This window comes from Patagioenas fasciata, chromosome 2 (assembly GCF_037038585.1).
Source record: "Patagioenas fasciata isolate bPatFas1 chromosome 2, bPatFas1.hap1, whole genome shotgun sequence".
NCBI classification, from domain to species: Eukaryota; Metazoa; Chordata; class Aves; order Columbiformes; family Columbidae; genus Patagioenas; species Patagioenas fasciata.
In genome coordinates, this window is record NC_092521.1 from 98140188 (window position 1) to 98155893 (window position 15706).

Here is a 15706-nt window from a genome sequence, read left to right on the forward strand (position 1 = left end):
CTGAGTGTCTCTTGTGAAAGCTTTGGATTTTCTTAACTGTATCTATTCCTATTTTTCCTTCTCATTAGTCTCCCTGGGAGCCCCAGGCAGAGGCAGCAGAGAGATATGGAGTAGGAAAGGTCAAGGGAAGACTTGTATTAATATTTGCTTCATTGGGTGACTGGAGCCTGACTAAACTCTCTCACTCTGCTCTCAGCACTGTCAGGAGAGGAGAATTACTCTGTTTTCTGGTATATTGTATTCACTTTTGTTTGCCTAATACCTAACATGTTTAGCTGTTGCCTGGGAGGGATGTTGTTCCTGATGGTCTTTTCAGCTGGAGAAGCCTTGCTGTGTGTCTGCTACCAAAGTGAGCTGAACTATGTAACATTACAGTGTCAGTGGCAGTACAGCGGGATAGTGCCATTTTAAAACCATAATCAGAATGGAAACTCAGGCTAAGAGCACCAACAACCAAAATTTGAAAGATGCTGGGGCCTCCAGCCTATGTCACCCTTAAGTTTTGATACAACCAGGGAAGCAGCACTCTGAGACTCCTCAGGGGCAATGGCTTAAAAGTGATAATAGGGATGCTCTGGGCTGCAGTGGGACCTGAGTCCCTCCCAGATGGATGAGGAAGAGCAGCAGGGGCTGATAAGCTGTGGTGATCCAAAAACCAGTAGAATGCTTCTGGTAGTGATGGTTGATGGGGTTTTACACTGACCCCTCCTGCCTCTGAGCTGTGTTGTCTTCATGAGAACCTGAGTCTCCCCGATTTGTGGTCTGAGGCACTTGGCTGTGGGAAGACTCTAGAATGCAGGGTGGAGGCATGGGGTGGCTGTAGAAAAGCTTTCTCCTCCCTTCTAGCAACTATATAATGGTTCGTATGATAATGTGTCTTTTCTCTAAACTGGTGCTTCAGTCTATATAGTTTGTAGCTTTTGGAGGAAAAGATATTCCTTAGTTAGCCAGAGATGTTCTGATTAAAGTTCACCTGGTAAATATTACTATCTTACTAGTTCTATCTGTGAAAACATGTGATTTTTTTTTTTCTTTTTTTTTTTTTTTATTTTTTAGGCTGAAGTGGGTCAGTAACTTCACTGATATCAGGTCTCTCATACAGACTTTGATCCCTGTGGGTTTTCTTTCTGCCTGTTCTCTCCAGACACGTGGCAGAGCTGTTCATTCTGTTAAAGACAGAAGTGCCTGTTTTGTAGCTGGGCTGCTTGGGCACAAGTGTGCAGCAGTGGTGCTGAACTGGCCTGATAAGGACAGGTGAGGTGCCAGGGGCTCTAGTACCAGATGCTTCAAGTACAGGGTGTCTAACTGGTATCTGAACTCTGTCTTCAACACCTTTTCTAGGCTTTTCTCCAACGGTTTCACCTTTTCCTGTTTCTACCCTGTTCTCCCTGTGCTTCCACATCAGCTTAAAACCTAATCTCTGCTTTGGGGAGCAGGTTTTCTGTGGTGCACCTTTGGCAGGAGTGGCTGGGATGCTTTTGTTTGTGCTTGCCAGGAACAACCTGTTCAGTTTGCAGATCAGGAGCAGTTACGCTGGCCACAAAAAAGAAAGTTTGTTGTGGTTTGAGCCTGTTAACCCTGTGGAGTCAGAGAGGTGAACACCTCTGCCTGCTTCCCAGGCAGTCCCTGAGCGCTGTGTGTGTGTGTGTCTGTGCCCTCTGATGTGCTGGGAAGTGTGGTTGAAGGTCAGTGGAGTGCCAAGGTCTGGCACAATGGGGACTGGCAAAGTGTCAGCTGAGGGAGAGATTCATATTAGCAGCACTTCAGGATTATTTGAATTTGGCATCTGGCACAGCCACTCCAGAGGACCGCTCTACCTGGGCACTGCCAGCGATGATAGGTGTGCCTCCTTAGCAGGGCCCTGCTGCTGCATGGGAGTTCAGCTGGGACACGTTCATCACTTGTCCAGAGCTCAGACAGGGAAATACCACAGCGAGATGAAAGGTGAGTTTTGTTATGAATTTGATCCTTCCACTTCTCCACCTACAAGGTAAATTCTTTCAGCAAAGGCCTATTCACATCTAAATGACCCAGTAAAACTATCAGTGTGCTTAAAATGACATGACCTGAGAGAGAAACTGAGGACTGGCTCCCCACCCACTGGGGTGAAGGTTTGACAGGTCACCCAGCCCCTGACATACTGGATGCATGTGCCGATGCTCCTGCACGGCTGCTTTTGCAGGATGCTGTGCCCAGCCTCCAAAGTGCCCCAGCATCTGCAAGGAGCACCTACTGGACAGCCAGCTCCTTGCTGCTGGCACCCACCTTCCTTCCATGCTGCACTGTTGGTACCATCCACACTGTTCCTGAGCCACGTGTCATTCTCCTGGGCGTGTCAGGACAGGAATGGTGGGGAGATGTGACCCTGCTGAAAGCAGAGGGGGAGGGAGGGTCTGAGGTCAGAGGTGCTTGGGAAGATGCTTGAACACAAGGGACACAAACACAGTTGTGGGAGCTTTTCCCAATGCCCTGGGCTCCAGCTGTGGACCTGAACAGGGCATGTGGAAGATGCTTCACAAGGAGCATGTTTATGTGGGGCTTGGAAGAGGAGGGATGTCTGGGGGAGGCCTGGCTGCTGCTTGCCTCAGCATCTCTCCTGTCTTCCAGGTCTCTGTTCAGGGCTGCTTCCCAGCTGCTCCTGATGGGGCAAGATTGTTTCTTCAAGCCCATCCAAAATCCCCTAGAAACCCTAGAGAGGTGAATGTTGCAGAGAAAACACAAACACAACTACAGATAGGGGAAGAAAAAAGACACAGTCAAAGAAGGGAAAGGCAAATGCATGTGTAGGAAAAAAATTCATGGGAGTGATGTGCAAGACTATGTTATTTTTATGTTGATTTTGATGAGATGACTCAGTTCAGCTGCCAGAGCCGAAACATATGGGATCCATAAAAATTATTCAAAGAAGAGAGCATGTATGTAAACAACAGGGGGTATCTCAGCAAGAATCAAACATGTGTTGTAGTTAATTAAAAGCCAAATCCTAATTCTAAGCTTCTTGTGGCTCATAATCCCCTGAGCATTTTGGTCACACTTCCCAGTTGTGGCTCAGGTTTGAATGGCTTCAGGCATGGGTCTGTGGTTGTGCTTAGTGTTACATGTCTGTGTGTGTCCCACCACAGCCAGTCTGGCCTGTGCTGAGTTTATGCCTTTGTGGGCAGGGAGGCTGCCAGGGTTGCACACCCACCTCCCTCCAACAGCCTCATCTATTGCTGATGCCGCTCAGTGGGGTGCAGGGTGGTACCCCCCATCCTTCCCAAGCACCTTCTGTCTTCCTCTGGTCCTGTGCTGGTGTATTTTGGATGCTGCTGCTGCCTGGCTGGACCCAGCTTACAGTTACAAAATCAAGGAAAGGCTAATGGTGGCTTTGCTCCATGAACAATAAATAGCAAAGGATTGTTTTTCTGAATTCCTGAGTAGCTCCAGCAGACCCTGGACACCGGGCAGAGTAGGGGTGCACAGCAGTGTGTGTCCATGGGGGCTTCCCCAGCACAGGCTGTGGTGGTACCCTGTGGGGGAGGTGTCAGTTTCTACTCTGAGCACAGACACCGGGGTACATTACTCCGTAGGGAGGTATGTCCATATCTTACCTCTTCCCCTGGACTTATTTGCATGGTAGCAGCAAAGTACTCTGTGACTTCCATTCCATTCCTCTGGGAAGGCAAGTTCCTCTCAGCCCTGGGATTTTGTGTCAGTCAGTGTCTGTAACTGTCATTATGTCACTTGAAAAGGATTAGCACCAGTGGTGACCAGGACTACTTATGACCTTGTCAAAGGAGGTGTTATTGTAAACCTAATTATTCACAAGTTATCATTATACAATCATATAGAGCATAATTTTATATAATCATAATTATCTAGCTATATATTCATATGCATGTAGTGATAATGACTGTTTTTTTCCCAGAAATGATTGTGCTCCAACATATGTGAGACTAAAATATATATGTGGCCACCATTCAAGACCTGGAAAGCCTAGGGATGATAAGGCTCTGGGGCTATGAAGGACGTAACTTTGGTAGTTGAAGATCGGGTTTCCCTCCCCCAGCTCATTCTTTGAAATGACTGAATGGTTTTGGCCGAAGTTGTGCCCTCTATCTCTTGTTACTGGATTTTGAACATCCAAATGTTCCTATAAAGCCTGTTGGGACTTCTGATGGGACTCCTTTGTATCCTGTGGGCTTCCTCAAGCAGCATATATATTACAGCTTCCCCCCTAAGATTTGTTTTAAATAATGGATGCTAGTGTACTAAAAGGAAAGATACCATTTATTTTTAAACAGGATTCAACTAGAAACCATTTGCTGTATTCTTTGCTGTATTCTTTGTGTTCATGCTGTATTCTTTGTGTTTCATTTATGTCTTGTGCTTTGGGAAAGCAATGTGGGAAAAGATGTACAAGTCCAAGCTGGAAAAGAAAAGAAAAAGAAAAAACAAGTACTGTATCAGATATAGGATTCTGCCACTTACTGTAGTGATGCCCACAGTAAACCCATGGGTACCACTTGATGTATCAGCTGGTAGTACTGAGAGTCAAATGCAGATAGCCCAGAGGTGAAACACAACCTACTACCCTGCTTGCAGCCCCAAGGAGCATGGGACATAAGATTATAGAATCACATTGGTTGGAAGAGGCCCTCAGGACTGACTCCAGCTCAATTTAACATTGTCCCTAAGCCATGTCCCTCAGAACCTCATTTGCATGTCTTTTAAACACCTCCAGGGATGGTGACTCAACCACTTCCATGGGCAGCCTGTTCCAATACCTGACAACCCTTTCTGTGAAGAAGCTTTTCCTAAAATCCTTGTGCAACTTGAGGCCATTTCCTCTCATCCTGCCACTTGCTACCTGGGAGAAGAGACCAACCCCCTCCATGCTACAGCCTCCTTTCAGGTAGTTGTAGACAGCGATCAGGTCTCCCCTCAGCCTCCTTTTCTCCAGGCTAAACAGCCCTAGTTCTCTCAACCGCTCCTCATGACTTGTGCTTCAGGCCCCTCACCAGCTTTGTTGCCCTTATCTGAACTCTCTCCAGCACCTCAATGTCTTTCCTGAGGTGAGGAGCCAAAAACTGAACACAGGATTCAATGTGAGGCTTCATCAGCACTGAGTACAGTGGGACAATCACTCTTCTAGTCCTGCTGGCCACATTATTCCTGATACAAACCAGGATGCTGTTGGCCTTTTTGGCTACCTGGACACACTACTGGCTCATATTCAGCTGGCTGTCAATCAACACCCCCAAGTCTTTTTCCACCAGGCAGCTTTCCAGCCACTCTTCCCTGAGCCTGTAGTGTTGCCTGGGATTGTTGTGACCCAAGCGCAGGACCCAGCACTTGGCCTTGTTGAGAGAAGCAGCAGTGCAGGATCAGCAGCTGCTCAGTGACTTTGTGCAGAGGGGAAAGTGAGTGTGGAGGGGAGAAGGGGAGCAAGAGGGCAGGAGTCATGAGTGTCACAGAGAGATTCGTCTTGTGCCTCTAAAGCATCTTTTAGTCTGTCATGCCCACCATCACAGTGTTTTTCCAGGTTGTGCTACATCATCTCTGCTCCCGGAAAGTGATGGACCTGCCAGAAATGCTGTGGAATAAGAGGTATTGATTTCTGGCTGTGATCCTTTCTTTAAAACTCCTGCCTACATCATGGTATGGAAACAACTTGTAAAGGAGGGGTTACATGGGTGGACAGACAAAATAGGGACCAGGAAGTAAAAGGTGGTTGATAATAATTGTCTGACTCAAAGGCAAGAAACTAATGTGGGACTGTAGCAAGCTGACTTCACAAAATGATTTAGGTATTTTTCCTTGAATGTTGGTCTCTGCTGGGAAATAGTTGGTGTGGGCACACTGACAGACTTTTTCTGTTCCTGGAAGAGTCAGAGGTGATTCTGGACTTTTTGGGTGGGTGTTGAGTGTCTGAGAGGGAGCTGTCTCAAAGTGGTAGCTCAGGGAATGGCAGATGACAAACACTGTGGCATGTATTACTCCATGGAGAACTGCATGTGTTGCTATAGGCTTTAGAACTTATACTGAGGCTTTGGTGGGTGCAGCTTCCTTGAGCTGACCCTGAAGAGGGAGTTCCTGGCCACTGAACACCTTTTGCTGCATAAGACTTGTAGGCACCTGACTTGAGCATCCTTGTTGTGAGTCCTTGAAGGATCATAGGAAGCTGTGTTTGTCCTTGTCCCTCCCTGTTATCCTCCCCTGTTTCCCCAAAAACTCTCATTAGTGGCCTCAAGGAAGGGTGAAGCTGAGACATGGGACAGAGCCATGTCCCTGCTCCAGAAAGTAGGACACCCTCTCTCAGAGGTGTGGTCCCACCACGGTCATGCACTTAGCCACATCTGAGCCACGTCTGGAGGATGTCCACAGCAGCACAAGGGTCTTATGTGGGTTACAGAGTGATTTGAAGTATGCTTGTGCATGGGCTTGCTGCCTGGCTAACAGGGCACCCTGTGGCCTCTGGCTTACCAAATGCCTGTTCCCCAGATCTGGGAGGAGTGGGGCAGGAAGGGATTTGGCTGTGCAAGCCACCAAATGGTGTCCAGGTTGCTGTTCCCTGGCCTTTAGCAAGGGTTGGGGTAGAAAGAGGATGAACTAGAGAGGTTTGGCCCGATGGGAATTCAGTTGCAGCAAGCTCCTCTTCGCTGTGACGGGAAAGTTAAATGCTGGTTTGCAGCACAGCTGAAGGCAATCTCTGCTCCCCTCCCTGGCTATACTGCAGTGAGCGACTCCCTGGAGATAGGGGTAAATTCTTCTGGTGCAAGTAGGTTACATTCTCCAAATGATACAACATATGACGTGTCCAAACATGGTTTAAGTTGCTGGAGTGATGCAACTTCCCATTAACTTGGATCACAAGGGTTTTAATGTGGATTGCTGCACACTTCAGCTGTGATGTGTGAGACTGTTGATCCCTTTTCACAGAAGTTAAACGATGTCCTTGAAATATTTCAGATGTTTCTCTTTACGGAAACTTTCACAACTACTTGCAGGAACAGAGTCTTTGCAACTTTGGAAATAACCAGGCTTTCCCTTGTGTACTTAAGGCATCTCTAGGGACTTCGCTGGTTTCCCCTTTCAGCAGGCATGACACAAGGTAACAGCAAAGAGTAGGGTAAAGGGGGGTTGTTCATGATCTTGGCCCTCTGCCAGACAGCTGCCTTCATTGCAGGGCAGAGCAGCAAACTAACACAGAGGCTTCGGCCAAGCACCATTTTAGAACCAAATCTGTGTGGGCACAGTGCTTTGGAGAAGCAGCCACCATGGCCAGGGCTGGAGACTGACCTTCCCAGCAGCTGCTAAATGGAGCTGATGAAGGTAACCTTTTAAAAAAATAATACCTCTTTATCTCTGGGTGGGCACCAGAAAACTGAGTGACTGTTTTCCTGCTAAAAGCTTTCTTTTCTTCCTGGAAAGGCCTCCAAAGGGTTTGGAAATGCCAATGACTCCCTTCTGCTGCCTCTGAGGGCTCCCTGGGGCTGTTGTTGGATGGTGTAGAAAAGTTTTGAGTGGCGGAAGGTTGGTTACTGCCAGCATACACAGTGCTAATATCAGTGTGGTTGTGCTGCAGTGAGTTGGATTAAATGCTAGGAAGAGATAAAATGGGTGAGGTCACAGCCCCTGAGGGAAGTGGGGCCCTCTCTGAACAGGATCATCTGAAAATACCGGAGTGAGGGGTACAGCAGCAGATCAGCTGAGGCTGGGTGAGCCATCAAAAGTCCAAGAGTGTACTTAGGAGTAACTTTACCAGAGAGCGGAGAAAGCAACCCAAATGAGGAAGGAGAAACACATGCAGGTAGTATTAAAGAAATCCCTATTCTTAGTTTACTATATTCCCACCGTTCTCCCCATCAGTCCTTAGAAACCTGGTGAAGTGAAGGAAAGTACCTGGGCAATGTTAGCAAAGAAGTTATTGCAGTTGGCTGAGTCTGTGCAGCTTTAAGTTACAAAGTACAGTTTTGGCAAAATTACCTCTGAATATGTCAGCCTGTTGGCAGCACTGACAGCTCTCATGCTTGCCACCTGCTGTAGGATTTGGACTCTAGAAAATGGCAGAGAGATGCTGAAACTCCCCACTAACACCCCAGCCCTGCCCAGATGTGTACAGGCTGCAGAAAGCTGCTGATGTGGATGCTGGTTCCTGCACCAGGCACCTGTGGCAGAGCAGGCTGCAGAGGGGAAATGAGATGCAAGGTTTCTTCAGATGTGGGCTCCCCTGGTATAAGAGTTGGATGTTGGGGAGAGGAGAAGTCAGAAAAAGAGGGATGAGTGCATAATGCTAAGGATGTCTGATGTCAAAGGGGAATTGTAATTTGAGCTTTGTCTGTCCATCAGGCCTGATTTATCCTCAGGTGAGAGATGTTCATCATATCTCCTACTGCTAGTAAGGGCTTTGCAAGGTGGATATTATGGATGTGCACTGGGGGAATAACTGATCTGTGCGTTTCCGTTTACTCTGTGGCTGAATGCAGGGGGAGTTTTAGGTTGGTGTTAGCAGGTGTGAGATCTCTCAGGAGGAGGAAAACAGCTTACAGAAGTGTATACAGGTAGTATGTGCTTTATATTCTATGGCATGAACATAAGCACTGTGCTGCTGTAGATCAAGAATTCACCTCAGTCCTGTCATGTCATCATTACTTAAAGGACAAGCTTAAAAATGAAGCATGACAGATAGTGCTGTACCCCAGTATGACCTCCTTCAGCTTCTCTCAGGCAGAGCTTGAAGGCCCTTACAATATTCTCTCAAGGTAGCTCATGGTTGTCATTGCTCTGAGAGGCTTCTGAAGGGTGCATGGCGTGGCATGGGCTGCATGGATGGGTGCCTGTGTGTGGGGAATAAAGCTGGGGAAAGCAAACCTGTGAGCAGTCTCATTGCTCCTAGTTCTTGTGCCAGGGGATAGTTTGAGCCCATTGTCATACGTTGTAAACAGCTTACTCCTTGTTGCCATTTCCACCCCTGGATAGGAGGCACCCAACATGTCAGTGAAGGTGGGGTGTACAGGAAGGCTTGCTGCACTGCGGTGACCCTCCTGCCCATTGAGAAGAGCTGTCATGGGCTGTCCTGTGGGGAGATGCTGCATAATGCATGGCCTGACAGGTGACAAAAGGTGTCTGTACCCTAGATGAATACTGAAAACAGAGTGAAACAAAACAAACAGGGGGATCCCTGTTATGCTCTCTCCCCTTGCTTCCTGTTCCACCAGGCAGGTGAGGAGAGCATCTCTGTAGGTGTGTCAGGATGGAGGGATAAGCTGGGGGAGCAGGAGACAAGTCTGTCATGCAAATCAGTACAGGTACATAAAGGTGAGGTGGCAGTGGCTCTAATTGAAAACAAAGTAAAAGAGAGGTCTTTATGCTGAAGAAATGAGTTTGTGGGAATACCCCCAGAAAGCTGCCCAAAATTATCATTGGGACAAAACAGCCCCATTAAAGGGGAAGAGATGGTGAAAGTGGGTCATGGCTGGGGCTGAGGGGATGCTGAAGGACTTTGGAAAGGGTCTTGGTTGGGGAGACAATGCCAAGGAGAGGCAGCTGGTAACTGAAGAAGGTTTGCAGAAAGCACAGCACAGAGTACGTTGCCTTCTTATTCTGAGTGTGTATGACCCCTGCTGTTTCTACACATAGTTTGAGAAAGCCTCTACTAAAGAAATCAGAGGCTGACAGTGGAAAGATGCTCTGCAGCGGTATTTCCTGCTGGAGGTCCAGATTTGGGATGGACTGGAGGTACAAGTGGCTGAAGGCTCTTCCAACAGATACCTCTCAACTACTTGGGTGTACAACACTCACTGTTTGGAAAGCAAGAAATTATATGGGGCAGGGAAGATAAACAGGACAGAAAGAGTAACTTGCAAGGGTAAACAGCCCTCCAGGTAGTTGGAGAGGCAATATTTGTGTTGTGAAACCTGTGAGCTTTTGGGCTCAATCTATTGGATTTAACGTGTGTGAAGGATGCTATTGGGTTTGCAAGGCTGCTAGAGTAAGGCAGGCAGGAGGCTGTACCCCAAGGGACAGGTCTTCCCAGTAAAAGAGATTAATATCCCAAGGGAAAGTTAGCTCCCAGCCCCGCGGGGCTGACACCCCGCAGGCAGGGACGGAGATGAGGACCCTCAGGCGGGAGGCGGCCAATCGGGCTCCCATGTGTGGTTTCTTGCTGCCATCTAGTGACATTCGGGAATACTGAAAAATGTCAAAAAAGGCCTGCTTGTGGTGTCGGGCTGCACACGGAGCCGCTGAATTTGGCAAGCTAAACAGCGCGGAAATAATCCTGGAATATCGCGGTCTGTTTTCTGTATCTCCTGCAAAACAGCCGTGGGAAGCTTTGGCACTCTAAGACAGATTTCGATGGGTAATTGGTCATGGAACGTATTTGTTGGTGAATATGGTTATTTCCAAATAGAGACAAAACTAGAGCTGCCTTTTTTTCCTCTCTGTGGTATTGCTGCTCCAGGTCCGAGCAGGTTTGCTTTGCCTGTGTTTGCTGGTTTCCTCTTAACGGTGCTTTTGTAATGTCTGCACAGAAACAGTGAGAAGACCTGATAAAAACTTGGAGTAAACTTGAGTGATCTCACTAGAAATTGCAAAAGACCTGTATTTTTGAACTTTCAAGCACTTAAGGCTTACCTAATAATGATGATTTTTTCTATGGAGAGGTGCAGGGAAGACCTAACAAAGTAGACAGCAGGGCATTGATTGAGATGGGTTATTGTCATCAGAGCTTTCTTGGTCCTCCCAGTTCTAGGAAATTAATAGGGTTGTAGTTAATCTAAACTTCTAAAACTGGACTCTACCTGAACTTCTGTATGAAAATATGAGGGCTTTCTACAGAAACCAAAGGGAAAAGCTCCTATGAATTTTGATTAGTCCAAGATTTCACTTTAAAACTTGGGAGCCCATTTACTACTCCTGAAATAATGACATGATGAGAGAATATTTCTACCTTGGAAACATTTTTTGAAAGTTTACTGGCGCATCTTTGTATGTGCTGCTGCTGTGGCCTGCTTATCCCAGTGCAAATATGCTTTGGGTATGCGAGTCTTTCCCTTGTGTCTCCAAATACCCTTGGCAGGAACTAATGCCTTTGCATACTGCTATCACCTAGCAGGCTCCTACCACCCACCTCCAAACAGTGGCTTGCAAGAGCAGTGATGGAAATGGAATATTGCAAAATTACTTTATTTCCTCTTTCTCTGTGCCTTCCTCCTGGCCTGAAGCTTCCTAGGGAGCCCTTCTACAAGGGCTTTAGCTGCTGAGAGCAGGACGCCTAGACAGACTGCAGGTATCCCATGACTATTACTTCAGCCTTTCTTGTTCCCTGGCACCTCAAGGGAGCTGTGACGCCAATGGTGATAAATAATTTCTGCTGCTTGTGTCCTTGGGGGCAGCTGAGGTAATTACTTGGAATGACCCTTGCTTTCAGCCATCATGAAAACCTTACCATAATCCCAGAAGAGCTTAAATCCTTGATAGGATGTAAACTGTTGGCACCATGGGCAGTGCATATAGCCAAATAGGAACATAATGCTGCATAGGAACATAATGCATACTGCCCTCCAACCTGTGTATTTTTAAAACAAGGTTAATGATCTCTTGCTAAAAAGAGAAAAAATGTGCAGTGGTCTTCAAAAGGTGGTGATTGTTTATCCATCTGTAATGTTGTAAAGGCTATTATCAGGTAATTGGAGATGACTGTCCCCTTCATTGGAGTATGGAGGTTTGTTCGAACACAAGAAGGTGATGTGTGTGGGACCTAGGGGAGCTGACAGTGCACTCAGGTGGAGATGGGAGTGGTGATTTGGGGCTGCTTGTGAATCAGAGAACCTCATGAGGAGATGGTGGTTGTAATACTTTCCCCCTCTGAAGGTGAATCTGTCTTTGTCATGATAGGTTTGCTACACTCTTTGATCACTGGGGAGGTACAAAATTGAACAAAGTCAAAAAGCTCCTGGAGGCATGCAAATGACTCTCAGATGGTGAAAGGCACACAAAAAGCAGAGCTACCTGTGTTGGTGAGCTCTTTCCAAAGAGCAGTTCTGTGTTACTTTTCACCTTTTGCTAGAATAAGGACTGGGGAACAGACCATAGCAGAGGTTATGCTGAACAAGTTCTTGCCTTCTACCCCTGTCTTTGCTCTGTATCTGAGGGCATCGTATTGGCTAACTGGCTTCAATAATCCCAAAAACCCAAATCTGAAGATGACTCTAGTGAAATCACATCTGAGGCAGAGGAGAAGAAAATTATTACTTTGTACAAACTCTAATTCATAGCTTTTCCTTATGGTAGGAACCATGTATGTGGCAAACATTCAGATCAACTTCATAGCCATCTGCATCAGGACCAAGGCTTCAAAACTCCACATAGAATTAGTCACAAAAATCTGAGAAAATGCTTTGCTTTCCTTGCATGGCAGGCAGAAAACTGTGTGTATCCTTTGGAGTTTGAGTATAAATGTATAAGCACACAGGTAAACAATAATCCTCTGACATAGCTTGAAATAAATGGGCAGATTAAAAAAAAAATAGCCTGGCTTTGTTTTGAAAGGATACTAGAACATGTAAGTTGGACAAGAAGCCTAAACAGGATTGCTGAAGGAAGCATGTTTGCGTATCAAACCTAAAGCCCCCAGGCTGAGTGTTGGATCCTAAGAACAGAAAAATCGCAAACTTAGAGTTTCTGCCACTCATGTCTTATCGGTCATTTGGGCTGGAACTCCTAAAGCAGAAAGTTAAATTTAGAAGTGTGTGGTTTTTTTTTTCAATCTTGTTCAGCCACCAGGGTTTAACTGAGGGCAACCTTCTCCAGAGGAGGAGGTGGTATGTGATGACCTCTGGTGGTGGATACATGCAGAAAAGAGAAGTGATGATGTTGTGGTTTTTTTTTTTGTTTGTTTGTTTTTTTAAACTTTGTGATCAATTTATTCCCTCTTGGAGCATTCATGGGATGAGAAGAGCAGCTGGAGGCACCGGGAACCACCTCTGCACAGATTTGCTTTCTCTTTGGCATGATGGCAAGGGACCGGCTTTCCCCTTGTGACTGGATTGTAGTACCTTGCTTGTATTTTTGAAAATCAGTGCTTCTATCTGGACAGTAATATTTTTTCAAGGCTTTGTGACCTCTTCTCTGAGGCTTTATGGGTGTAAGACATGCTCACTTTCATATCAACCCAAATGATTTTGCCCTTGAAATCCCCCTTTCCTTCCAGTGCCCTTGAGGTAGAAAGCAATGGTGGTTTACCATCAGGTTTGTCACTGATCCAGTAGTTCTTGTGGCAGGTAAAGAGGGACAAATTCTTGATATGGTAATCCTGACCAGTCCTAACCATTTCAGCAGTGTTATCTGGAGTTCTTGCTTTTTGTCCTACGGGAGCTGCGCTTCTGGACACTGTTGGACAACCACTGAGATAGCTAATTGAGAAAGGAGGTGGCCCTGCCCAGGGTAATTGTTTGACAAACCTATGTTTTTAACTATGAGTGCATTAAAAGTGTTTCTGAACTTAGCATTGTTCAGATAATCCATAAAATCAGAGACCAGATGTTTCTTGAACCTTCCCCAAATGGTGGATGCTTGCGGAAGTGGCTAAAGCACTGTTCTACTTGGCCACTGTGCTGATAAGCACTGTCCTGAATCTTCTGCAGCCGTGGTGGCTGAGGGGCTCTGTGGTGGGGATTTGGCACCTCACATCACCTGGGTGTGTGGATGTGCTGGGTCTGGAGTGGCAATTCTTCTTCTGGCCCTGGTGCTATTCAGCTGTGCTGTGGGGGCCAAAGCACAGAAAAGGCAGAGCTACCCCTAATCATCATGAATTTGATCTGCAACAGGGGTTTGTTTCAAATTCATCAGATACTAGGAGTATCCATTTATTTACAGTTCTGTGTCCTACTCAGAATGGCTTCTTCAGAGTTTGATTTGATGTCTGTGGGATCTATGTGGGCAGGCACCTCAGGATTGGTTGATAAAATATCTGTAGAAAACATCTGTACTCCAAAGCTACCTGTTTTCGAGAGTTAACAGCCCTTTAAAACATCTTTTCATTGAAGTCTTTTCCCTATTGACATTATAGGTAAATATTATATGTATTTTTACTAAACATTAATAGTGAATTGTTTACTTAATTACTAAGACGCTTGCTAAATGCTGCCTTCAGCTGTACCTTGACTCATGTGGGAAATTTTTGGTGTAAAAGTATTTTGAGTCCTCTTATATCTTTGCACAGTCCCAAGAAGTCCCAGGTGCTTTGTGCTTGTCACACTGAACATCAACACAGTGCTGTTGTCTGGCTGGAATGAAAACTTCTCTGTGAAAGCAGACTTCCCTTGTTCTCTCTTTTGGGCATTCCTCCTGCTGTCTTCCCACCAGTACTTTTCGGTGTGTCCTAGGGCTGAAGTGAGTAGATCCCATGACTTTTGTGTGACTGCTTGTAGCAGCAGCAGGGCTGCAGCTGTGTAGTGTGCCTCCCTGCCTGCTAGGGCAACATAGAAACTTAGGCCATGTTGTAGCATTTAATCTTCCATTACCTTCGTGTACATTTAACTTTCTCAAGAGATCAAGAAAGACTTTTTAACACAGTAACATTTCTCTGCACAGACCTGATGAGGTACAGCCCATCCCAGAGTGCTGCAGACCCAGGCTGTATTCCAAAAATACTGCTTGAAAGGGACCGGAAGTTAGCACAGATGTCCCCCATCTCTCTTTGCTGGTCAGAACATATGGTGGCACAGCCAATGGCAGGCTACCTGCCCTGGTTATTTAGCTGCAACTCAAGCTCATCACAGACTTATTTCAACTTGATCATATACTGCTGGCATAGCGAGTTGCTGCTTGCTTGCAGCAGCAGTGTTAACAGATGCTTGGTATGCTGAAGGTGGTAAATATAGGTCACTACATCCTTGGCAAAGCTGCCCACACTTTGCACGGGTCTGTGAATCTGTGGAATAGCAATTCAGCTGCAGTGGTCACCGACAATGGACAGACATGAGCAACTTTTCAAAGGAACAGCATAGCTGCGTTGTACTGGGGAGAGAATACGGATCTTTAACCTTAAGCAACTGCTCCTGGGCATTGGTTGCAATATAGGAAAGGAGGTGTGGAAAGCACTTCACAGGGTCACCTCCTCTCTAGCTTCTCTGAAGCCTTTGCTGCTGCAGGTTTGTCTAACTGCCTGTAGAAGGGATAGAGCTCACATCGCTTTGCCTTGGCTGTCTGCTTCTGTGCTATCTACCCTCATTAGAAAGCTGGGAGTCATCTCTGCCAGCCCCTCATTCTTCTGACCTAGCAGTCTTTGCTGCTGTGATGGTCGATGGACATCTAGTCTCTGTGTTCAGTAAAGCTGAAATTGTCTGTAGTCATCTACTTAGGACAAAATGAATCTCACCCTAACCTTTACTGATATTGTCTTCAGCTGAAGTGCTTACAGTGGAGACACCTTTGTTTAATCAGACTAATCCCATTCCTGTTGTTTCACCTGATTTTTTTTTTCTTTTCCTCACTATCATGGTGTTGCAGGACACCGGTTACTTGTCTTCAGTATGAAAAACAGATTTCCTTGGGCAAAAATATTTTCATTCTTAAACCCCCTCCATTGCTTCTCTCAGTTCTCTCTCCTCTGAATATATTGGCATTGTTTAACCTGATTTTTCTCACAAGTAATCTGAGACTTCTGATTGTTCCTGTGGCTCACTGCTAAATACTTTCCTATTAGTTCTTATCTTCCCTG

At 46.2% G+C, this 15706-nt stretch overlaps 1 long non-coding RNA gene across 10 annotated transcripts in view; it reads left to right on the forward strand.

Moving 5' to 3' along the window:
* Positions 1-1154: 1154 nt before the first annotated feature.
* The window catches only part of LOC136098419 (uncharacterized), a 71526-nt gene continuing 56974 nt past the window's right edge, over positions 1155-15706 (forward strand). For 6 of the 10 annotated variants that reach the window (XR_011737576.1, XR_011737571.1, XR_011737578.1 and 3 more), the window contains exon 1: positions 7178-7314. This is a non-coding gene — a long non-coding RNA (uncharacterized lncRNA). Of the gene's footprint in view, positions 1255-1854; positions 1945-7177; positions 7315-15706 lie in introns of those variants that run through there. The other 4 variants (XR_011737572.1, XR_011737574.1, XR_011737575.1 and 1 more) reach the window with 4 other exon arrangements.